This window comes from Hesperophylax consimilis, chromosome 15, assembly GCF_061612785.1.
Source record: "Hesperophylax consimilis isolate HC1 chromosome 15, BYU_Hcon_1.0, whole genome shotgun sequence".
Classification (NCBI taxonomy): domain Eukaryota; kingdom Metazoa; phylum Arthropoda; class Insecta; order Trichoptera; family Limnephilidae; genus Hesperophylax; species Hesperophylax consimilis.
In genome coordinates this window covers 13,745,872-13,772,633 of record NC_142850.1, presented here as the reverse complement: position 1 = coordinate 13,772,633, position 26,762 = coordinate 13,745,872, and the positions used below count along the sequence as shown (strand labels likewise).

At 35.2% G+C, this 26,762-nt stretch overlaps 1 protein-coding gene across 3 annotated transcripts in view; it reads left to right on the top strand.

The window, feature by feature from the left end:
• Positions 1-26,762, top strand: part of MICU3 (Mitochondrial calcium uptake 3) — a 223,592-nt gene that overhangs the window by 82,897 nt on the left and 113,933 nt on the right. Inside the window, exons 1-2 of one of the 3 annotated variants that reach the window (XM_089640228.1) lie at positions 1,250-1,353; positions 7,399-7,445. The exons of the other annotated variants lie outside the window; for them this stretch is intronic. The gene's annotated coding sequence lies outside the window, so the exon portion shown is untranslated. Of the gene's footprint in view, positions 1-1,249; positions 1,354-7,398; positions 7,446-26,762 lie in introns of those variants that run through there. 3 annotated transcript variants of the gene reach the window in all.

Genomic DNA, 26,762 nt, shown 5'->3' with positions numbered 1-26,762 from the left:
CTTTAATTTTGAAATCAGAAAATTTATATTCGCTCAAAATTATCTCTTTTTAGTTCCGTTGACTTATTGACCCCTTTCGCGGCTTCGTATTTTAACCGTTTATTCCTTTCCAACTGATAATCTCTAATGCCAGTCATGTTATTCAAGCCGGCTACCGTTTATTTTCTTTGTCTTAAACTCTAAATCAAATACAATGGTCAGAAACAAATGCAAAAACCTGATTTACAATTCACATATGCATAAGGCTGACCGCAGTTTTCCATTCCTCGGTTGTTCGCTTGTGTGATATGACAGATAGCTTTGGAATAGTAGCTGGCTGATGCTGCGTCTCTTGCATATTGTTTCTTCTTTATTTTAATTTCTTTGGGTAACGGAATGCCGCGCACCTGCCAAAAAGTAAAGTGAGCGGACATAGCTACGCGTTCCGCGCTAAAAACTAGACACTGAACACTCAATGCTGTCCCGTACCGCCGCGCGCCGCTTGATTGTTTACTGATCTTCGATCGTCTACAGTGTGATTAGATAAACTATCGACTAAAATCAATGTGTCCAAAATATATTTTCATATTCTAGCAAACATTTCCTGACTCTGTGAACATGTAGATTTAAATCCACAGATTTAAAATTTGAGAACAACTGACTGGCGTTTGCATGCATCGTCATTATCATCATGACACTAATCCTCTCCATAAATGTCCTCCACCAGCTCCACCAGGCATTCGTCTTCAGCCCGTAGATATTCCCTTCTTGCTCCTATCTTCATATGTCTGTTTCTAGATCGCTTCATCTGGGATGCACATTCGGTCATGATTTTGGTGTCATGTCTTTTATACATTTACCCATAGTTAACTTTCTTTATTCAAAACATTTTTACCCAATCATCTCGATCAAACAAACACACACGGTCAAATAATGTCATTCGCACGCGCTGGTCCGTTTCCACTCTTTCTTTCGTACATCACACGTGTAAATTATCATTGAACATTGATTGGGTAAAGAAACATTTATCTTTCCGCCTTTGTCAAACCTTTCAATATTCCTTAAGTGTTTAATTTTCTATATTCTTCTTGCATTTCTATTGTGTGTAATAGTAATTTTTTAATTTATGCAATGGATAAGTGTCATTTTCATTGTTTTCATTCAAGTGCATAATTCTTTCTGGGTGTCCTATTTGGTAAATAACAGTATCGTCTGCGGCGGGCTGAATATCAAATGAGACATTGTCTGCTTTTGGTTTCATTCGGGAGAATCTCTTATCTGGTTTATTAAAATTCAAACTGTGCAACTTGTTAGGCAATTAATGACTCTTTAATTTGATCGCGTGGACCATTGATGCTGCTGTTACTGCGAAAGGTATTGTGCCTGTTTTTGTTGGATCGAAACAACATGTTTTTATGTTGATAATATTTTAGATGTGTTACGATAACAATTCCTTATTTATTCTCAAACATAGACACTATTTCTGTATTGTTTTCCCGAGTCCTTCTGTTTAGTATTATTATACCGAGAAGTGATGTGTTATTGTTTTTATATTATTTGTCTTGCGTCATTTCAAGGCAAAACAGATGCATTGGAAACGAAAAAAACATTATGCAACACGGCGTTGCATCTGTTTATTTGGACAAAATTTTAGCAGCTTCAGTCGCTAAACTGGACATATAGAACCGTTAAATAGGTCCCTAACATTTTGTTTTCTCAACCTTATTATGATGATTGTAGCATAAATGCCTGCACAAAACGTGGCATTCTCATTATCAAATTGACTTACCGCAAGTAAATGTTGATCGCACACAATATATATTGAAAGGGCCTTCTACATGTAGTTTCTGCATAATATTTTGTAATGAATGTTAAGTGGATAGCAAATAGCATGTTTCATTTACATTTTTCCTCTCAGATTCGCCGTTTTGCAGAATTTATCCGAGCTACAGTGGAGCATTTAACCGTGGAGGTGGTGTTAATATTTTTTCGTGCCTTAATGATAATTTCGGTTAACAATGGTTATAACGGTTTATACTGCGGTAATGATGCTTGGAAAACAAAATTTGAATATTTCGTGGTCGGAAGCTGTGAGAAAAATGCACAAGGGGTGCATCAGTATTGGGGTTGGAAATTGGGATGAATATAATATACATTTCGGTTTGGGTTTTGTTTTCTGTTACCATTTATTAAAACATATAATGTTAACCTTTATTATTTTTTAATGATAAACTAACGTTTATAAGACAAGATTTTATGCATAGCATAAAGGATAACAAAATAATTATAAGCAATAATTAGTCATCCGAAATACCAATACAAATTGAAATTTTTTTTTTTTTTTTTTTTTTTTTTTTTTTTTTTTTTTTTTTTTTTTTTTTTTTTTTTTTTTTTTTTTTTAAAAGAAAGACAAACATTCCCGGGTTACGAATAACCCAACAATGTTTGAAAATCTCCTACTACCACCACAGAAAGCCGAAAATGTTGCTTGTGTTGTGATGGAGGACTTAGCCAGCCGAGGAATCGAACACGCGACGCTCGGGTGAGACCCAAGCGCTATGCCCACTCAACCACTGACCGGTCGAAATATCTCCCGAGTAAAAATAAATGCCGCCAACGGGAATTGAACCCTTGCCTTCTGATGTCCGGTCAGGTGCTCTGTATCCACTGAGCTATGTCGGCTTATTTCCAACCCGCCAAATGATTCAATATGTACTAGTACCTCAATCTATTATTTTGAATCTCTAAGAAAAATATCGTCTCTTTGAATACTTTCATCGGATCCACTGCATAACTATTCAGGTGATATGATATGAAAAAACATTTCAATCGTTTGTCGGATCAGCTCTTCGATACTAAATCATAACAGCTGTCGGAGCTTCTGATTTCGCATCGCCTGAAGAGGAGACGTGACTGAATTTAAACAAAAGCTATTTAAATCTGTGTCTCGCTATGTTTTGGAATTTTTAGTTACGCCTGTCGTAATTCATAACCGGACGAGATAGAAAAAGGTGGGCCGCGAATAGATCGAAATGTCAAACGCTAACTGAGATTCAGTTCTCAAACTGATATTTTTTTCATGCTTCCCTTTGCTTGCTGTACGCTTATTATCAACATATAATTTTCAACGGAAATTTGAACTCCTTACGGTTGCTTTCACAAATTCGCGCTTGAGAAAATCTTAAATATACGAAGGATTAACCCTTGATTTACCCGGTAGGTCCCTGAGACTCCATTGAACACTTTCAGCGCTCATAAATCCGTTCGTTTTTGGAATTGCAAATTGTGCGTTCCAGTACCTTCACGCAGTGACGCGCCAAACGCGAGGGAGAGTGGACGTCGATGTGCGTGGCTCCGATAGGTGAGTAATCACGCTAGTGGAATCAGTGGGACTCCACCGGGGTATTAATGTTACAGTCTTAGCCTATTTACGGTATTTAAAAAAATAAATAAAAATTTCCCCGGAATGAGAGAAAGTATTGTCACCTGTGTCCACCGCGTATAAAAAGGAAAACTGTAAATATTTTCCATAGTTGTACTAAGCCTGTATGCTTTATCTGTACCAAAAATAAGCAATGACTGTGGCACCAACCGTGACTAGAAGGTCTTGCACGTTTTTTTTCGAACCATGTTTTTTTTTGCTTTTTATAAGAATTGATTATGTTTTTGTTATATTTCTTTAAAAAATAGTTTGATAAATTGTTTTGTTTTTGAAATGTTGAGACTAGAAGTTAGGTCTCTTAATTTTGTTACAAAAAGTGCCGGTAAAGGTTACGAATTCCGCCTCACTCTTAATACGCAATATTTCACTTTCAAATAAATAGATTTGAAAGTGAAATATATGTGAAATATAATATTATAAGTGACTTAATAAACGAAATTAAAATTAAAAGTGCGTATATTTCGGTCTCCCCCGACATAATAAATCATGTTTTGAATTAATAAAGCTAAATCCATTTATTTGAAAGCGAAATATTGCGTATTAAGAGTGAAGCGGAATAGGAGAAAATTAATAAAGTGCCATATTCTAGAAGTTCCTTAATAAAAGGCCGTGATTCTATAATTTTAAGAAAAAACCTATGCCATTGTAAAACCAAATATATAATAAACAAATGTCACTAGCATTTCATTCAAAAAGGTGTTTTATTTCATGTGAAATTAACGATTTTATGTCCGGAAGTCCTGGGGACTCCACCAGGTAAATTGTGTATGTATGAAGTCACCGGGTAAATCAAGGGTTAATCCATACCAATTTACAATAATTATTTTTACAAGTTACTTTCGCACACAAATAAATTTAATCAAAGTATCGTTCTTACTGGGTAGATAGTATGTTGCGTAAACCATCATTGTTACTGTACTCTCTTTTGAAGTTGTGATTGAGTCATCAAACAACGGATCTTAGAAGTTAATTAAAAAATTAAAACATTATTTAAGTGCAGTTGCGATTGACACTGAGATTTTGCATTTAATCTACATTTTAACTTTACGATCGCTCAGTTTGAACGGCGATAGCGGCCGTTAGACTTATCTGCGGCACGCTTCGGTATGCTCATCCACTCCTTGATCTCACCATTCACACTTCACAGCGTGAACATGTATATCTTATCACATCGTAACATCATCTACTTACCTTACCCGTGTAATAAAATAACTTTTCTAAAAGTGTCCGTGAACAAACTCTTTGATTAAAATGCATAAACTTACTGACCCTAGTTTCGTTTTATTGACTTTGTCGTGTCATGCCGACATTATGACATCTCGAAAAAGACATTGTACCTATTTTTAAATTAACTCTTCGGCTTAGTTTGAGATCGTCATCATACCGTCACGCCGTACAGCCTGGTTTTATGTCTTGTAATCCCCGACAGTTAACGACAAACGGCGCTGTTAGTACGCACACAAATTTGATTGTTTATCGATCAAATAATAACCTTTACAGATGCTAGATAGTTTTGATACGTTTTTTTAATAAGGTTCGCTTTTCAACGGGTTATTTTTATATTATTTAATACTAAATCAATATTGTTTGATCATTAAGTTAGGTTATGTTGTTTGTTATAGTCGTTTCGCCCTTCGAAGGCACTACCAAACTATGCCACGGCCACGCATGTGTAGTTGAATAATTTATTATTTATATGCATTTGAGACCACTACACCCTTCTAATGTGTAAATGTTGGTGTTAGTAAAACCGATGTGAATTCGATGCCTTTTTATTGGTACCCACCCCCTATATAGACCAGGGCAATTAGCGATCCGCGATCGTTATTATTCCGCTAATCCCAATTTAAAAAATATTTTTTGTAGACTGGTCCACTGATGTAAAATCCAAGTTTTCGACCTTGGCGCACTTGTTCTAACGCCGCCATTTTGAAAACAAATCCAGTCGAAATCGCCCCAAAATCTAGTTCTTCCCAAATATCTCGTTTTCAATTTCAATTACAATTATGAATACAATTTCATCACAATAAAAAATAATATAAAACTGTAAGAATAATTTTCTTAATTTAAAATTTATTTTTTTTGAAGAAGAATTTATATCAGGTCGGGGAATATTCCCGGGTGCACACAAAAAAACATTATGAACTGTACGTCAACCCATTATTTTATTATTAGCTTATTTTGCATTGTTATCGACAAGATCTCAATTGCAGTTTGATCTGTTTACGCTTGCGTTATTGTTATTATTCTTTCAATAACGGACAATGTAAAAGCTTCATTGAAAGTTTTCGTACATTGTCTCGTACGTGCTGGTTAAACTTACGCTTGTTAACAAAGAGGCCAAAAAATCTTAACCGTGCCCTATTCAAACATCTTATTATAATGCCTTGTCTTCGTGCTGCTTAATTGTATGTATCCTGCCTTGAAATATTTTTGCTTAGACAATGCTCGCCTTGAATAATAAACAAATATTTAAAAAAGAGAAAATCAAAAACGGGGTAAATCTCTGTTGGTGGTTTTGCATATATTACAAAAGATTCACGCATCAAACTGATATAAAAAAATCATACAAACAAATCTTAACCACTTTGTAAAAAACATACAATGTGTATCTTTTTGTTTTCAAGCTTTTAATGGGAACTTTTTATGAAGTGCGTTGATTTTCATATGGTCGAGAGAGCAACCCGCTACATTAGCTCCGTATTAGCGGCTCGTGTCGGAAGCTTTTGCTTCATATTTTTTTGCATCCATCAGTTTTAATATTGCCAGTCTCGTTATTTGCCGGCGTACCGGTGCAGTCCCGCGTACCAGAATCGCTCGTTAGATGTTCCGCGGGCGGTAGAAAAATAACGAGAATTTTACGCAGGCATTATTAGACGGTTTTGCATTTCAAAGGGTGCCACCCACGCGGCGCTCGTCTCCATGTTGAAATTAAGACATCTTTTGCGAATATTATTAAGGTCACCGGAAAGAATAGCATTCCGAATTTTGAATTTTCAATTAGGTAAGTACCTACTTAAAGCAAAGTCGGTAAGTTAGTACCCACTTAATGCAAAATCGGTAGATACACGGCTTGATATTTACGATGTTGTCGATTAGCTTGAGGGTATGAATTTAAATTAACAAAGCTAACTTTTTGTACAAATAATACATTATTCTGAGGGGCGATTCCGGTTCTATTTAAGGAGAAGGAATTGTCATTAACCTTAAAAACAACGATTTTGTCACTGTCATCCGAAAGAGCTTGAATAGCAGTTAACGAAAAACTAGTTAATTTTAAGGTTAAGGACAATTCCTTATCATGAGGTAGAGCCGGAATTGCCCCTCTTTCCTTTGATAAATCATTGAAAAAATGGATACCTATTTTTCGCCTCGAAATAATCGATTCATTCTTTTAATGTGAATACCGCACAAAAGTCCCGACTGCCCGGAGCCAGTGGGACTATGCCTGAGGTTGAAGGGAGTAGGAGAGGAAGGAGGTGAGAAAGAGGATGGTTAAAAGTACCTAGCTATACAAATCTGTCACTAAACACGGCTACCAGGGTGAAGCGACGTTTCGGACCGGTTGTTTCAGAGAATTTGAAAATTAATCAAATTTCAAAGTAAAAATTCAAGTTCTGTGAAAGTTCTATTATTATCGTATCATGGGCCGGTGGTTTCACAGTACTTGGATAATAACACAACTTGAATTTTGACTTTTAAATTTGATGTATTGTTCAAATTCCGTGAAACAACTAGTCCTTAGAGTTTCAACCACTTTGGAATTAGTGATTAAGTTAATTCATTAATTAAACAATTACGTTTGTCAGTTTTTCATCGGAGTTATCTAAAATTGTTGATCTTTGTTAATTTAAATGAAAAAAGACAAATTGTCGTTTGATATATTTATTGCCCATGTTTGAAATCTAATGTCGTGAGTATCAGATTTCTTATGCATATTTTATTTTATCTAATGTGTTTGTTATTTTTTGTTACAGGTAATTTTTGACATCTAAGAAACCATCCAGTGATTCATTGATAAAATGTGAGTATATATTCTACTGAGAACTTTTAATAATTTTATATCGATCTTTAATATATTCACATGATTATTTCCTTGAAAATGATTGGGTTGATGCGTTCGTCATAATATTATGTATTTCGTATTTCCTGGTATTATCAGCATGTTTAATTATTATTTATAGTCTACTTTGTTTTAAAGTTTCAATGATAAGATCTCTTTCAGAAGAATATAATAATTCTGCCAAGAATATAAGATCACTTTTTTGGATGGAGAAACATTATTTTTAAGTAGGCATCTTTTTTGGTCGACTGGTGCCAATTCTATGGGCAGCAAAGACAATATGACGAATAGCGAATTTTTATTTAAGGTGTATGACATTTAGGCGTTTTTGTCTATTCTTGTTACACGCTCTATCCTACTGTCATTTTATCCGTGTTTTCTGTTTTATTTATGAGTTCTTACTTCGAAATATTAAAAGTCGATGATAGTTCTGCGAAGTCTATATTTGGAGGTAGTTAATGGTTATGTTTGTCGCAAGTTTTATGACTTTTCAAACGATAAAATTGTTTCCATGCTAATTCTCTAAATTTTCTCAGTATTTCCATGAAGAGACGCCACCATTCTGAATGTCCGTCTTTCTCCCACTTTATCCTACCGGCTGCGGCAGATTATTGAGAATAGTTCTTGAATAAAAACTCGGTTCTCACAACAAAACATTTTTACCTTTATTTAAACGGGAAACTCTTATAATCGGGGACGATTTTTTGGGGCAGTCGGGATACTAATGTCCGTTCTTTTATGCACCCAAAATCGCTGTTGGTAGAAACCTAACTGCGAACTGTCACTTCTGAACTGAAGAGGCGAACCTATGTACTAGAGCCATCTCTTGGAGAGCTTTTTGAGCTGCTAGCACCATCAGAGCCATCTATGCTACGAAACTCTTACTATTACGTTTCTCCTTTCACATAGTCCAACTGGCTCTGAAAGTGTAGTCGTGTGTGGTGTTCACTGTTCACACTCCTTTGCCTTCTTCTTTAGCTTTATTCTGCCAATTCCTTGGTATTCTTTGGTATCTATCCTTTCCTTCCAGCATTCTCTGCTTTTGTTTAGGTCCTGCCGTTTATGTTTTGATTGTCTTCAAGAACTGTCCATCTGTCACGTGTTCTTCCTGGTTGTCTTTGGTCTTTTGGTCTCCAGTTACACAGGATACTACACCCACATACATATTTTCTAGCTACGTGGCGCGCCCATTTCCATTGTTGTGTCATTTATTTTGCAACATCCGTGACTGTATGAATGATCTCTTATTGTCCAGTAATGTTCCTCCTACAATCATTCTATCCTTAAAAAGCTCGCATTGAAACACGTGTAGATTTTAATAATAATACGTATTATGTCTTTGAATAAAATACGCGATATTACCAAAACTGTGAAACGGGAATATACTCAGGAATTATATTCAGGATTATACCTAGGTACCTTTGTTGGAATCTTTCTCGAAATGATGAAATCATAATTGATCTCTTAACTTCTCATTCTTCTTAATTAATTATATTATTATTTTTATATTTAAATAAGTTTCCCTCTTAATTTTGGACTGTTGTCAGTTGCTTTGATATGGGGTATTTTAATCTTGCCTTACGATAAGGGCACGTGTCTCAAGATGTAAAAAAAAACTGCAACGTATTTTCCAATTAGCCACCGCATTAGCAACGGCTGGTTATCTTGAGACCAGCGATAAACCAACAGTGTAAAATAGGTTGCATTTGGTTTAATTAGCAATATCAAGTGGCAATTAAATCTGACAACACCATTTGTTAAAGATAACAATTTCGATAGTGTAATAAAACAAATTAAGACTTATCAATATACCTAACATCAACCCCAATGAAACAAATATTGAGTATTTTTAGACAACAATTTGTTATGGAATCTTATTCTAATAATGTGATTTAAATACATATAACTTTTCTACCGGTCCGGTCAAAAATGTGGATGAAAGTTTAGTAGTTACTGTACTTAGCCATAATATTTGTTTTGAATTTAAGCACCACTAATACAAAAATTATATATAATAAAAAAAAGGAAGGACGAAGGAAGGGATCTTCCGAAACCGGTAGAGTGAAAATAAAACTATCGTGGTCAAAAACAAATTTATGTTTTTTTATTATAAATTATGATGAGCCACAAAGTGAATGCTTTTTACAATTACAAAAATTATAGTTTAAACATGGTACATGTGCTGGAATATATCTTATCTAAGGCCATACGATTTAAAAGGTAAAACCACAAGAAATGTTAAAACTAGAAAAACTAAATGCTAAAATTAATTGAACACACGAGGTGCCCAAACAGGTGTAGGTTTTTCTGATTTACAACACATTCAATTGATGTTTAAACACCTAATTATTTTAATTTATTTCAAATTTTATCCGCTAGAGTTATTCTCCTTTGTTTTTTTTTATGTATGCAAGCTTTTATTTGAGGTTTTTATATTGATTCGAAAGTGGATGATGGTATTTGCAATCCAGTGTTGTTTCAAGTTCACCTGTAATTATAAATCAGGTGTGTTTATCGCTATTGTAGGTCACTAGGTATCCAGGTACAGGTGTCCGGGTCGTCTGGCTGGTCTTGTCGGAAAATAAAACTCTTCTCGTATTACCGAATCGTACCGCAATCATTTATAAGCCGACAATAGGATTTCACTAAATATAAAGGAAGATGAAGTGGATACAGTTTTATTGGCTGTCATGGCGGCACGTTTTGTCGATAACAACAAAACGGGTTTAAGTGATACATAGAATTGACAGTTTAGACGAAATTTGGAAGATTTTACGAAAACACGCTTTTAGGCGATGTACTACGTAGTAATTCAAAATCATGTGTTTTTGGTTTGAAAATTTGGTCGCCTAGAAATGTTTCAGATGCTTCAATTAAATACTGCGAGTAGAATACATCTTGGCCTTTGAAATAATCGAGTATTTTTTAGATAAATCTTTTTATAAGCTCAGAAAAAAATAATGTATAAGCCCCATGAAAACTGCTTTAAAGTTCAAAATCTCCGACTTACGAACCCATTTTCGGTTATGATTTTATTGTATAACCACTCGAACGATCGCGCGTCAAAAAACTTTTTTCTCCGATTGCTCGCGGTTTTTTGGCGACGAATTTGAATATTTTCCGCCAACATTAAAAAAATCAAACCTCCGAATTTTAATACGGAGACATAAAACTGATTGTAGTGCTATACAGCCAATGAATTCACCTATATTTTTATAATTATTCTATATTTTTAGAATTGATAGATAAATTATTAAAAAATCTTAAACTTTATGAATGCGCGAAATTAGCGTTTTTGTGATTTGAAATTGCCGCCAGTGGCAGTTTTAAATATCTTTATAGAATATTTTCTACGTTTTTATGTTCTCTATGGCCTGTTTGATAACTACAGATGCAAGAATATAATGGGAAAATAATTTTTTGTACGTTATGCTCTCTTCAAAAGTTTGGTTAGAAAATAATTTTTTAAAATTTGAGTGCGTGACGTGTCAAAATTGAAATCACTGTATTATACTATATAATAAATTTACCACAAAAACTGGTATTACGTTAGGAAGATACATTAACTGTCTACAATTATTAATAAGCATAGTCGCCGTGTTGGCTTTATTTTATTCATTTGATGAATTATACAGAGAGCCTATTTCACGATGTCAAAATCATGGTGCTACTTTTTAAATAATTGTAAATTAGAACTGGAGATTTGTAACCATGTTTTTATATAACGTGCAAAACGAGGAAATAAGGCTTAAAATGAGATATACATCATAGATATAAACATTGCCAATATTTCAGGGGGATACTTTGAAAGTTGATGAAATTCACCAATATTTGACGAAAAATCACTACTGACAGCTACCTTAAGGTCAATCTACATAGGGTATATCGGAATATGTAAAATGATGATAAATTTGTATATATATATCAAACCTTTGTATGACCGTAGAATGGCAAATAAAATCATAGTGATAATTTTATATCTAAACGCAAAGGTATCGAAAAAAAATGGATGAGGGGAAAATAATTGATGGAACCAATAATTGATTTATTTATTAAGCCCTAATATCCTTTTAAATCAATATTACAGTTGTATGGTTACAATGAAAGAGCAGTATTTTGATTTAAACATTGTTTACACACTTTGTCATAATAAAAATGTATTCAGTTTATTGGTTTATTCATAATTTAAGAAAATCAATACATAATAATATCATTGTGCCTCGCTATAGAGTGAGATTCTGAGTATCGCTCTGGTGAGGGACCACCATTCAGAATTGAACATTGCTTGAATTGGCTTAGTTATGTTTAGTGACTAGATCTGGAAAAGACTAATACCTTGATACATTAAAATTGCCAAGAATACATACATTTCCTCTTTATTCGTGGGAGCCCATTTATTGGTACGCGCATGACGCTTAAATTGTTTTTTCGCAATCCATTGATCTGCATACCTGTTGGTCTCTCTCGCGATCAGTTCAACGAAATCTGCATCAAAGATTTTAAGAAAGGCATCCACAGGTTTGCCCATTTCGTCGGTATTGAAAGTTGGTCCCGGCGTGCCTGTGAAAGTCTCCCTTATCCCAGTAAAACGTAAGATATCATTAGACCAATCGAAAGAGTAACCTTCAGGCGGCAGAATCAAACGCATTGCCTCACTATCTACCTGGTCTTGTCTACTAAAGTCTATGGCCATAGCGGAGTTAGGTGAAACGTTGATAATATTATGATAAGGTATTGGCGGCATGCAGAAGGTATCCTCATCGCTCTCTTCGTGGTCGACGTCACTCGCTTCGTCATCCTCGTCGCTCGATCTGTCCATTTCTGAAACAACAGAAAACCCAAATTAATTTAATGTGTCTATATTACGATAACCCACTGCCTCTGGTACGGCTTATGACTCGCAATACGATGGTCGCGGGATCAAATCAAATAAATTATATTTGAATAATTAGTGTTATTTTCACACAAAATTCATTTAAAATAATATATATTATATTTGCGGCACGTTCCAGAGTGGAAGATACCCATAGTATCGCCCTGGTGTAAGACCCCATTCAGAATTGAAACGTTGCTTGAAATGGCTTTTGACGGCCGGCATAGTCCAGTGGTAACGCATTGGACTGCCATTCCGAAGGTCGCCGGTTCGAACCCGGCGTGCGCAAATAAATTTTATTTGATTGATTTGTGTTATTTCACAATTAATTAATTAAAATAATAATTAAAATAATATATAGTATATTTGCGGCACGTTCCAGAGTGGAAGATACTACCAGTATCGCCCTGGTGTAAGACCACCATTCAGAATTGAAACGTTGCTCCAAATGGCTTTAGCCGTGTTTAGTGACTAGATCTGAATAGCCAGGTACTTCCCCATCTTCCTCTTTCCCTTCCCCACTTACCTTCAGCCTCACAACATCCCCCAATTGGGGATGCCATAGTCTCACTGGCTCCAGCTGAGGCTCTTGTGAGGTATTCATATAAAAAAAAATATAAAAAGTTAATCAAATACTTGAGGCGGGCAATGTCAGGAGTCAGAATAGCACAGTCAGGTAGGTATGGAATGAAGAAAAGAGTGTGTGTGCCAAGATCGAGTTGCATGGTGGTTCATCCTCTCTGCCTACCGAAATGGCGTGAAGGTAAGTTAGTTAGTTTTATAACTCACGGTTTCCAAGTACAGACTCTTCTAGTACAGCTGCCTCGTCCACGTTACTTTTTCTGCCCATGTCTGACTCTGAAATAAAAGAAAACACAAATTTACAGTAGAATTTGGATATAATGACTTTGCATTTAACGGTCTACTGTTTTAAGTGACGATAATGTAAACTCTAGTAAGGTTTCATAGCTTTTAGTAGGAAAACGTATCCGTTTAAAGTGACCAACTACGTAAAGCGACCTATTTTAATGATAATTTGTCCGGTTACAAAACCCACCTACCAATACAGCCTCGCAACACAATGAGTCCCGTGAAGCGAAAGTGTTTTTTCAATTTAAGAAAAAAATGCTGTATTACACCGTTTAGAAGCCGGTGAATCAAATGTAATCCTCGCAAAGAAGTTCGGCATGTCTTATTTCTCACTCTGCAATACCCGTTACAGAAAAAAGATGTGTAATGATGCATCCACGACATAACAACAATACATTTTGTATGTTTGTTATGTGGAATTTTTAAGTACTATGCTTATTTCCTGCCAATATACCAACAGTGAAACTGTGCTAGGGATATCAATATAAAATATAGATAATTGATTTTATATTGAGCCCCTGGTATGACATTTCAAAAAATAAACTCACCGTTCCCAAACGCCGACAATTCTTCGTAGAATGGTACGTCCACCCACAGCTCGCTGTGATAGCCGGCTTCCGGAGAGAAGAGTTCCCCACTCCGCGATGTCCCAGGTAACGGCTCGGGAGATGCTGCACGGATAGGCATAATTGGTGCATTGGGAGCCGTTGATTGGGTCTGTGCGGGAGTGGACATCCACGGTGGTGGTACGGGTCGTGGCAACGGTGAAGGCGTCCCTTGTGAAAAGGGACACGTTGTTCTCTCCGGAGATGGAATTCTGAAAACATTTACATAAATCATAGAAAATTGTTCTCATTCACGTGTGAAACAGTAAGTACAGTATGTAAATAAACAATAAAATAAGAACTCTGTAAAATATGCACTGAATGTGCCAAATGCACAGAGCGCTGAACTTACCAACTCTCACTGTAAGAGTGGAACGCTGTCAGGAAAAAACAATAATATTGTACCAAGCATCTAAATACGATTACTTACTTTTGTTTAGTTTTTCTTGGAGGTGCGGTAGGGAGCAAAATGCGCGCCGCCTGCTTCTTGAATTTTCGGCTTTCCAGCTCTAGCCGGAAGGAAGCAGGCAGGGCCCTAACAGCCTTTAGGGCCTTGACGCGATCCTCTCGCACCAGTAGCAAAGCAGGGTCGCTGTTTAAATAAATACAAATATATGATGAGTTCAACGGCCACAGCAAAGTACTTTCATAAAAAAACATTAAAAAATACTAACACTCCAGACGAGGCTGCAATTGCAGCTCTGCGTTGACGTCCACGTGCAGGTAGTCCGGCACCAGCTCGTACCCCACGTCTCCCTTTTCCTCTGCCTCCTCTTGCAGTCAGCACCGCTCTATAAATTTTAAATTGAAAACACTTAATGTAAGTACTTAAATGTTTAAATTTTGTTAAATATTGCACTAATATAAAATTTGAAAATAATTATTGGGTTGTGGAGTGATCCCTTTCCCTGGACGACAGCTGTTTCTGCACAAATTTGGTAAAAGTAAACAAATTAATTAATTATACAACTAAATTACTAAATTTTTATTGTGTGACGAAGGCTTTACACCATTTTACATGTGAAAAAGAGTCAACTTTTTGACATATGACTTAAAATAATTGGTTAGCAAATATCTGTATTAATAATGAACCAATTCAAATAAAACTTATATATATCTCTTTGTTTTGAATCACTGTGATGGAATATCTATATTTCAAATGCGCGAGTGCAGTATTTAAGACATTATTGTAAATCAAAAACAGATGACGTCTTCAGTTGACGTAATCTTACACAAAAACTTCAACCAAAACAATATAATACAAACAAACGAATTAAAAACGCATTTCAAAGATAGATAAGTCAATCATGATTACACAGATATATAATTATGCGTTAAAAACCCAATAAATTAATTACTTACGGCATTTTAGGAAGAGTCCAAAATTTCGTGAATGTTGAAAATTTATAATTTTGTTTTTGACAGGACGCCATAAAAAAACCGCGAAAACTCGTTAAATAACACTTCAAAGACAACGGATAAGTTCATAGACAAAGAGAATATATTATCAGCTATTCGATAAAACAAGTAGCTGGCCATGGAAACGTTTTAAATAATTACAATAAATATTTTACGAATGGTAGAAAAATCGGTCCATTTTTGGACCGATATCAATCGCAGAAAAATAAAAGTGGTCGATTTTTCGACCGAAATCGTTCCAGTGGTTAATGTGGCAAATTAAGTTATTTATAAAATGATCGAAAAAAAATTAAATATGCCTGAACATCCAAAAAATAAAATAAAAGGCACTTTTTGGCCATTTTTTTTTCTTGCATAAATTAAAACAGGCGGACGGTGTTAAGCGGGAATTTAAACCTTATTGCCATCTACGTAAGGGGTGTTATTGATAGCGGCTCGATTTAAATTATTACACTACGTAGTGCATCGCCTTAAAATAACCAACTATTACGCCGTTTCCCCGCAGGGAAAGACAGAGTAGACTGACCGCTAGACAACTTGGTATTTGCACACACTCCTATCCTTGTGAGCAAAGCAAGAGTCGTGTGATAAGACAGATTTATGTGGCGGTCAATCCTCTCTGCCTACCTCTGCGATCGAGAAACGGCGTGTTGGTTGGTTAGTTGTATTTAAATATTGTTTTCTCTTAGCATTAGTTCCATAAACAAAAACACAGTACCACTTCACCGTTTAATTCGTAGTTTCCAAGAGTGTTCAGTGCAGCATGGTTGGTTGGTTCACTGCCTGTTGGTATTCGGGAGTCCCGTAGGGCGGCCTCACTAAATCAGCCCCTGGGCGGGCGCCGCAGGGCGCACACGGCCAGGGGGCGCTCATACCCACCAACAACATTATTATACCGATACGTCTCAATACACTAATACAGGCAATCCTGCCCTGCCATTTCGGAACGAGGTTAACCAGAGGAGATTAGAATTAATTCATATGCTAATGACAAAAAACCGAATAAAATATAATAAAATGACAAATAAATTATTAATGTGATTATAGACAGCCCTGATTTATTGAGTCTAATCACCCTCAACATACTAATTAAAACTACTCGATCGAACATTATTTTAATTGCAACAATAATATCAGGATCGAGTCATTTAGATACTCGCTTGTACCTAGATTGCATGCGGTTGGCAACACTTTCGCGGAAATTGTAGATGTGTTGAACTGCACGGAATATAGTTACAAGAAGTCTATAATAACATATTTCAGTAATAATTACAATTAACGTTAGCAGAATTGTTTTCTTCTGCATGGGTTCTATATAATTTAAAAAAATATAAATGCTTTTGATTACTGTACCATTGAAATATTATGTACTTGTTTTTAAAGCCCATATGAGCTTATAACACATAAATATATATATATGATTTTTTTATGCTTTCTTTGTTTCTTTAAAAAAATATTATTCTGCTTTATTGATGAAATAGGTACAGCAAAATATTTGAAGGTAGGTAGCTATCTTTATTTAACTAATCGTCGTTAGTAATCGGGAGGTGTATTTGAATATAATAATAATAACAACGAGTTTATTCCAGAATCAGGAGGTGTATTTGAATATAATAATAATAATTACGAGTTTATTCCAGAATCGGTAGGTGTATGTGAATATAATAATTAAAATAAAATAACTTTGTTTGAATACCACTTTATTGTATATACAGGGTGTCCGGAAACTCGTAGTACAAGCGGGAAACTGGTGAATCTACATCACATTTGGAGTCGATTTTGTAGTATACTTTTTTTTTATTTGAGCTTTCGTTATCGAGTAAATCGAATTTGAAGTTGATTTTTTTTTATTTTTTTTAATTTTTTTTTTAATCAAATTCTTATAAATTATTACTGAAGATCAAAGTACCCAACTAATTAAAACTATTTGAAAGTAAAACAAATGAAGAAACTCGGATTTGAAGCATTATTTTGAAATCACCCTTCATTTAACCCGGTGTAATCATAAAATATTTCTGCTCTGCAGTGCAGGGTTAAAACATCTGTTATTCAACCCTAAACACCAGAAAAAACTTTAGCCCTAAAATAGCCAAAAAATGTATTTATAACCAACCGGTTTCAGTTCAACCCGAACCTTCATCAGGGTTAATAAAAACATATTAAATTAATTACAGAGGTGTATGGGTACTTATAGTTAAGCTGGAAGGGGGAGAGAGAACATCAACTTTGGTGGGGGTGGAAGAGGAAAGGTAGACTTGTCTAAGTCTTAATTTTGTATGCATAGGTATTTAAGTATTTAAATTGACTCCCTTCAAATTTTAAATTCTACTTGAAATCGATTCGCATTGACCCAACCTACTCTAACCTAACAGAAAAAAAATGAGGTGCTTATAGCTCTCGGACGTTAATCTTGGATACCTACGATCTTCATATCTTTAACCAGCTGACGTGTACCCGGCGTTACTGGGGGTTATTCTTTAATCAGTAGGCCTTTTAATCAAATCCGTAGTATATTATTTTGATGTATCTCATAAGGCTTAGCCAGCGTTAACAATGTAAGCGACCCAAAATAATTTTTTTTACGACCTGATTATGAAACATCGACTTTTTTCTACTTTCTATAATTATAATACGGATGCATTATATGTATATAAAGTTTCCTGAAGAAATTCTCTATATGACAGTGAAAACCCTCTCAAGATCCGTTTTATAGTTTAGAAGAACTAAGGGCACAAACAACGAGGATAGCGACATTTAGAGAACACATTTTGAATGTTTCTCTGTGTGAAGAGGCTCTTATGATAATGTATTACTTGTTCAGAAGTATTTCAATTCAAGAGTTATTTTTCGTTTCACTTGCAATTTTCGCAGTTGAAAGGCTGAAATGTTTATGCATTCCTTTTCACTACGTCACTACACGTTTCTTACTGAAAATGAAAAGTGTTTCTTTAAATTTATTGCTGTCAAAAATTCGTTTCCTTGAGCAAGTGCTTTGTATTCAGTTCTTGAACCGAGAGTTTGTCTAATAAATTGCAAGCTGTAAACCTTAAATGAACCTTGTTTTTCTACCCCCTAAAGCTCCTGTAGACTAAGCTTTTTAATTTCGAGAAATTTAAATGGAAAAGAATTCAGTGAAAACTTTTTGTTCAGAATCGTTTCGTTAGCTTTAACTAATTTTTGTTTTCTCATCTCAAAAAGTAAGAATTAACTCAATTTCCAAACTGTTTCATTTTGATTCACAATATTCCTCAAATGGGGTTTTTGACTGCGGTGTCCGCGGGGCGGTTTTGTTCTCTTTTGGAATCTTTTGTCCTATATGCGTAAGTATTGGGAACGATAGTAACAGTTTATTTCAGCAGGGATTGGTGCATTGCATTACCTACAAAGATTCGTTCAAATAATGAAACATAAATAAAGGAGTGCTTTAACTGCTACTAACCTATTATACAATAACACGGTTTATCTAAAACATGTGAACACCTCAGCACAGGTTCTCCTAGTGAGGTTTTCACAAAATATTACAGACTAGCTGACGTGTACCCGGTGTTGCTGGGAGTTTTTCTTAGGAGATAGACCTATGCCATTGCGGACTCTTCTGTAGGCCTTTTAGACATATAATTCCGTAGTACATTATGTTGATGTATCTCATAAGGTTTAGCCAGTGTTAGTAATGTCATCTCCCGAAAATATTTTATTTACGACTTGATTACAAAACATCGACATATCTCAACTTTCTTTAAATTTAATATGCATTTATTATATGGTGACCGGATAAATCATCAAAATGATAATTCATCACATCTTTAAAAAGTTATATAAAGTCATGGAAAGTGATGAAACAAAAAATTTATTAACTGGGTTATGTAGGTTAGATTAGGTTAGGTTAGGTTTAAATAAAAAAAATCATCGTTTCTAATGACTTTATATCACTTTTTAAAGGTGTGTTGAATTGTCACTGTGTTGAGTTATCATGGAACCGTATTATATACGTAAACTCTCCGGAAGAAATTCTCTAATTGATAAACTCTATTAAAATACGTTGCGTAGTTTAGAAGAACTAAGCGCACAAACAGGCAGACGCGGATAGCGACTTTATTTTATACTATTTAGAGAAACTGACATGATTACTTTACTTTCTACTACCATGTTTTATAATATTAAGAACATTACACTTATCATTTATTTTCCTGTTAACTGTATGTTCGGGTACAAAAAAAACTGTTCGGGTACAGGTTTTAAATGTAATTTCATATTATTTTTACACAACTTAACCTCGTTGGGTTGTTCCATTTTTAGGGATGCTGTATGGGGGGTTTTTAAGCAAAAGACAGAGTAAACTGTGTCGTGGGAAGAAAGGATACATAGATGGCGGTAAATCATTACACAGTCGAGATTTTGAGCACGAAAAGGAGTCTTAAAACGAAACTACCCATTTTCGTGTAGTCTAGTGTGTAGTGTAGTACAGTCAACCGTATACAAATGTTGGGTAGGTCTGTATGCGTTTAGAGTTTCTCCCAGTTGTGAATCGGTGGTAATGGGATCAATGACGCTAGTTCTTCGGACCACCTTTCATTGAAATACCAGTAAAAAATGCACCCAAACTCCATCTTCAAAAGACTGCAATTTGTGCATTATTTTTTTAACTTTTCTCTGCCCCATATCCTTCTCCCCACTACCTCCTTCCTCAAAACATACCCCAATCAGGGATGTCATAGATTCACTGGCTCCAGACGTTTGGAAGCAGTTGACACTTTTATGCGGTACTTACATAACAAAAGTATTCAATTCTCTGATGGATTCAGTAACATCCCATCCTTTGAACACTACATCATAAGGTACGCCAGAATCTCAGATTCGATATCGTTTACAAGCTGCGACTAAAGGGTGTTTGGTTTGATGTCACTCATGCGTTATACGTTGACCAAACAGTGCGGTGGTGGCAGGACCGGCGGGGCCCGAGCCCCCCGTGGAGCTGCCCCGTGATTTATCAACTGTGGGCTGTATGCGCCGTTAATGATGCTCTTCTTAGAATGGACCGCCATCAAAATGTTTGTACTCAGTCGCTGCAGGACGGTAAGGTGGGTATATTGGACTTCTATGTCGGGTTGTTGCATTAACAGATTGTAGTCAAGGGGTTAAGCTGTAGAACTTTATGTGTAGTTGTTTATTTTAGTAACACAATACCCAATCATCTACCATATTTACAATACTTAGTTTGTTTTTCGGAATTCAAATTTATATTGGTATTGTGACCGTAAGCTAGGTTGTTTATATTATTTAAAAAAAACTGTTAGCGCTCAGTTAATAAATTATATCGCGTATTGCAAGAGTGGGGTCAGGTAAATTTTTTGACAAACTTTAACAATTTTACAACAAATATTTAGCTCTCTTTTCTGAATTGGAGTCTCAGCTGCAAAATGAATTTGTTTTAGTGATGCGAAAAAATATTTTGACACGCACCTTAAAGCCCTTATTAAAATACTGGTACACAATTTGAAAAATAAGATTTTTTTTAAAGTCCTGTAACACTGATTTCAAAATATATAGTGTTTGTTTGTTTTTCAATATTTATTTAGATGTATACAAATTTTTATATAAAATAAAAAAAGGAAAATATATAAAATACATGTAAAAATTAAAAAAAAAAGATAAGGTTTAAGAGTTACGTTATATTGGTTTATGAAATAAGTTTAAAAATAAATTAAAAACCTGCATATATAATCATAAACTTTTTCTTACAGGAAAATTTTTTCTTATGAAAAGTGCCAAGACCTGTGTCTTCCTTTACCGGTTTTAGTAGGTTATTATAAAGTTTATTTCCTGCAAAAAAAACTGTTTTTTGTGCACTCAAGTTTAGTTATTAGTTTCGCCATCTTCTCGTGGGGTAATTGTGAACATTTTCACTGTACATAATATTATTTCGCAGATAATTAAGAGGCATGTTATTTTTAAGCTTGAACATCAACGTTAACGTATTATATATTATATGTTGTTTAGTTGAGATCATTTTTAAATTTTGTTATATAATTTTTACTCCTCCTCATCCCCCTATCTTGTATAACCCGAAGTTTATTATTTTGGGCTTCGTTACATAAAAATAAAACACTAGAACAATAAATTAAATATTTATGAATAAATTAACAGTAAAGCCTATTTGTAGGTCAGGCTATTAGATTTATGGTACTTGCACATTTGCGCTATATTCTCGTGGTTTGGCCTATTCAGCAAGTGGGCGAACAATATGTTGAAATAGGTCATAAGAGTATAGCTAAGTCTGTTACAGGCATAAAGCACATTTATGTAAAATGTGAAATTTGAGCTTTATAAATTTATTGATACTGTACATAATAATAATTATAAATTGCCTTCAACCCCATTGCATTTTAGAGTGTAATAAAACATGTTTGATTCTGAATGTTATTGAATGCATTGTACTAACATTCAGGTATTATTTTATTTGATATCGCATTTCATTTTTATCGACCACACGCTCATAACTGTCGGAGATAACACGATCTGTAAGATTAATCTTTAAAGAAGTTATGCCCTTTTAGTTATTAATGTGCTAGCTATAAATAATATCCCATAGATTCCGGAACATGGCTACCTTCAGAAGGCGCTTGCTCTCATATTATTCAAGCGTCGGATTCGTAATACGCGTAATAAATTTAATTTCTTCTTAATTTCCGAATAATTGCCTTAAATGGTATGCCGGTCGCAGCACTGCTCAAATCAAAGCAATCAAATGTTCCGTTATTTCTCAATCGATTGTGCAGGGACCTCCGCGATGCGGTGGGAGTCCAAGACTGCGTATTTGAAATCAATTGTTTTTTGTTGTTGTTATTTTATTTAGAGTTTTTTCAATAATACAGCTTGCCGAACTGATATTGACTATTAAATTTAATCCGCTTTGCGATCGGTCTAATAATGTTAAAATGTGCAAAATAAAATGAATACATTATTGTGTGATAAATTTAACATAAAAAATAGTCATTCATAGTATTCATAGTATCCAACAAAATGAGCCTACTTCCTAGATTCAAGATGCCACGATGTAAAAAATGACCTTTACTTGTATTAAAATAATCACTGTGGACTATAATGTTCGAATTTTTTTTTATATATTTGTGTGGTGTCAATTTTTTAAAATAATTATAAATAGGTATAATTTTCGAGAAATTTACGAAAATTGAAGAAGATGATTGAGCTCTATTTTCCAATCTATCAAACTCAAACTCAAAAACTAACCTATAATGTACTAAAAAAAACTCTTAAATATATTGAACGATACCAATTTCACTACCAAATTACAAATAACATATTTCGGATCGTGATCACATTAGATTGGAATCTACCAAATAATAAAAGTTTTGTATTCATACATTAGTTAATACCTTTGCTAGATGTCCTTATTTTAACTAATAACACGTTTTAACCTGTACAGGAACCAAAGATTCTAATTAGTATTCCGTGACTAACCTCCGTACGATTTATTACCGTGTCTCTTTTTACTCTCCTTTTTTCGCAGTACACCTACCGAAGAGGTTCCAGTTTGGACCCGGAAGAATTTCAGAGTCGAATTTGAAACATGTAATTATATTCATATTAAATATTTATATTAAAGGGTTGATTCATGTTTATGCCATTATTGTATTGTTTTATTCAGTTCAATTTCAATTTGTGAAAAAGTTTGTATTTTTAATAGGTTTTTATATTTTTAGGTATTGTGGTTTCGAAAACCGCTCAAAACTTGTGTTCCGTTTATGGTAGATACGTCATCGCACTCTTCACATTTTAAAAGCTGCTATTCAAACAGTTGGTAGGTTATTTCACATAAGCCTCGTTCTCATGTTCTTGCTACATCAGATTTCCAGCTCTACATCCAACATTGAAGAATCTCCTTTAATAAAGACGCTGCTCTTTAAACTTGGCTGTACGACTAACTCACTTCCAAAACCCCAAATTATCTCTGCTTGGAATCGAAAATTATTTCAATATTTCATTTCTTCTTAAGGCTTCTGGTAATATTTATTTTTCTTTCTCTTTCTTTCGCAAGGAAATTAAAAAACCCCCAAACTTTCCATATTATTTTCCAAAGAACCTAATTTTTCAACCTCTTGTGGGAATGAATCGACTATATAACATCCACTGTAGAGTGTAGTGGCTAGTTACCGGACTATTTGGCGATAGTCCCAGAACGTTACAAAATTTCTCGAATCTCTGTTTTCACTTGACCCAAGCATTATTGTCCTTTGTTTTGCTGTTGTTGTTATTGTGTTATTCTTACATTTTGTTATACGTCGTTATTTGACTATTTATTATTTGTTATTTCTTTGTAATTTTTATGTTATCCACTGTCTGTTGCGTACACACTAGAAATAAAAAAAATTAGATCCCTAGCAAGAATTCTTTCCATCGCTCTTTGTGAGATGTTTTTCAATTTTTCAACATTCTCGGTGCGATTCTTATGTTTTTATTTATTTAACCATTCATATTCAAGTTGGATGAAAACACTCATCGTCAAATCATCTAGTATTGTCGAGCTTTTGCATGTTAAAAGTTGTACAGCGGTATAAAGCTGTAGCCCTACCGAAACTCCCACAAATCACGCACTAACCCTGCTTTAACGTCCAGAGCTTTGTCATAATTTATCCGCTCCATCTTTCCTGGGTATGTCTTTATACTGCCGGTAATAAAGGTCTCAATTAAACGCCTCGGATCAGGCGGCGATCCTTATATTCTATGTTATATTATATAATTTTTAATATTAACACTGATCGGAATCGGGACGGGGACGGGGTCGGTCTTTACGAGGTCTTTAGGCTCGAGCCATTATAATTATTATTTTCATTCCTCCTCCAGCGGAGATTATCGGCATCGCCCCGCACTCGATCAGCGTATCTTATGTGGGGCTTAACTGTGTAAGTACACCGTACACCAGGGCCGATTTTCTTACTCAAATATGTATTTATTTTATATTGGTATACCGGCCAAGTGCTAAGAATCATAGACATTCAAATTGATAGGCAGGCCAACCGAGAAAGAGGAATAAACTAAGTGTCCGGAGCGTGGGAGACGGCATGACCGTCTTCCTTTCTGTGATTTTTCAATAAATGAATCTGAAGTATACAGGCAACTCGCATTGTAATATCACTATTCGGCCCTTGAAAATAAAATCTGCTTTCGAATTACTAGTTCTTTTTATAATTGCGCGCAAATTGCTGGATGCGTAAAAACTTAACTACAAATCCCAAATCGGGTAAACGAGAGTTCGGGTTTGTTTCCAAAATTGAATATTTTGTAAATCTATTTAATTAGATACTTTTAAAAATGTGTTATAATTTACCCATCTCACCCGTTTTAAACGTTGCTACATCGGGCGGTTCGCTTAAAAACGAACATTCAGATTCTGCGCAGAAAACTCTCACAAGGGACTGCGCTGCAAACATTTGCCTTACTTTAGCGAACTTTACTTTTCTGAGCGGGGTCTGTTTATCTCAATGTTAGCTCTTCTTCTCTTTCAATTTGAGCATCGATCAAGTCAGTATGATCAGTCGTACACTGATGTCGTAGTTTATTCAAAGCGTTCTCGAACCCTCCTCGTACCAAAAAATGGTCACGTGGTGTACCTCCAGCTCGTCGAAATGACACCCAAAATCATGCCAGGGCAAGTCTATCAATTTGGATGTCTTTGCTTAGATTTTTTTTTATATTAACTCCACACAGGAGGCCCCTGAAGAAAAAAATTTCCCTCAGGGTCTATGTCATCTTTGGGGATGCTGTGTGGAGGGTCTTTTTGTGGAGAGGAAGGAGTGAACATGGGTCTTGAAGAGTCCCATGTTGTAGGAGGGAGGAAACACAGAGGCCGGCAGTTCGTTCCACAGCCGAGCTGTTGAACTTAAGAACGAATCGTAAAAGCGACCCGTTCTCATGTGACAAATGTCAACCGTATACAAATGTTGGGCGCGCGTTTGGCGTGTATCCCGACTACGCACCGGTGCCGAAGGGATCAATGACGCTAGTTCCTCAGAGCATCTTCCATTGTAATACCGATAGAACAAGGACAGCATACCTACCTGACGCCTGTGCTCTAAAGATTGCTGTCCGTTTGTTAAGATTGGGGAATCTATCAAACGGACCGCCCGTTTTTGCACAGAGTCAAGGGTTTTTTTCAGGTATTTAGGGGCTCCGGACCAGAGATGGCTGCCAAATTCGACAGTAGGGCGCACTTGCAATTTGTACAGGGTCAGCAGTTGTGTACTATTAAAGAATCTGCGGGCCCTGTACAGTACGCCCATGTACCTATTATTTCCGGAAGAAAATAATGCAAGTTGAAATATTTAAACAGAATCAATAGTTACGTACGTGATAATGAAAAAAATGTGAAAAAATAAAAGTAATAAGGTATTTTCCGCCACAATGACATTGTTTTTAAAGAAATACATACATTCCCGGGTTACGAATAACCTGACAATATTTGAAAATCGCCTACTCAATGTTTGTAAATATGGCATTGTTGACGTCACACCGGCCAGTAGCGGGTATAAATGATGATAACGTTGCAGACAAATGGAACCATTTCGGAATCTGCGGTTTAAAGAGTTGAATTTTTGTTTTACATTTTCAGAGCTCCAGACCAGAACTTCCTGCCAAATTCAACGGAATTTTATAAGATGCTTTATTTTCACGCTGATTACTTCATTATGTTACTATAAATTACTTAATTTCCGTCTCAAACGTTCACTCAATGACCTCATTTTTTCTACTGTCAAAACCTTTTTTTTGTAAATGTTGAAGTCAATTCTTATTTCTGTTTGAAATTCAATACTGCCAGTTCCTTCCCATCATGTTCTGTCCATACGTCCGCAAATTCTAATAAACAACATCCAGTTAAATGGTGTTAGTAGTTCTCATCACTTTATTTTAATTGTTTGTTAATGCATTTTTGTCATCTCGAAGATACGGCGCCATCTCTGATCTCCTCGGCTAACTACGCGAGATTCAGTGGGCAGATAAGTCCACCTGCATCCAATATAATAATTGCAGGACGCTGCACTTGCTGCATCGATTCCGCCTTATTTATTGCACTTCTTCGCGAAGCACCGAGGGCTAGAAATGACTTAATAACTTGATTTTCTATACGCATCGCGCAAAGAGTCTTGTATGTTCGATAATCATTTGGATAAAGTTGATACACGCTTGGAATATTCAGGATACCATAATAAGATGTGACACGGATGGATGCGTATCGTTATTTATTTCACGTGCATAATTTTATCTTTATCTACATCATCTACAGATTACATGTCGTGTTGAGGACCTCCTTTTCGTCTTGGTGGTCTACGCATTTTAGTCTGATTGTGGGTTCGATTCCCGCACAAAATGAAATATTTAAAAACATGATTTTGTGGGTTCAGTGTAAAATCAGCTAAAAGTGAGTTAAATTTTTTCTAAATTTTGTTTCACCCTTAACTCCACAATGAAGGCCCCAAGAATATAATTTCCCTCAGG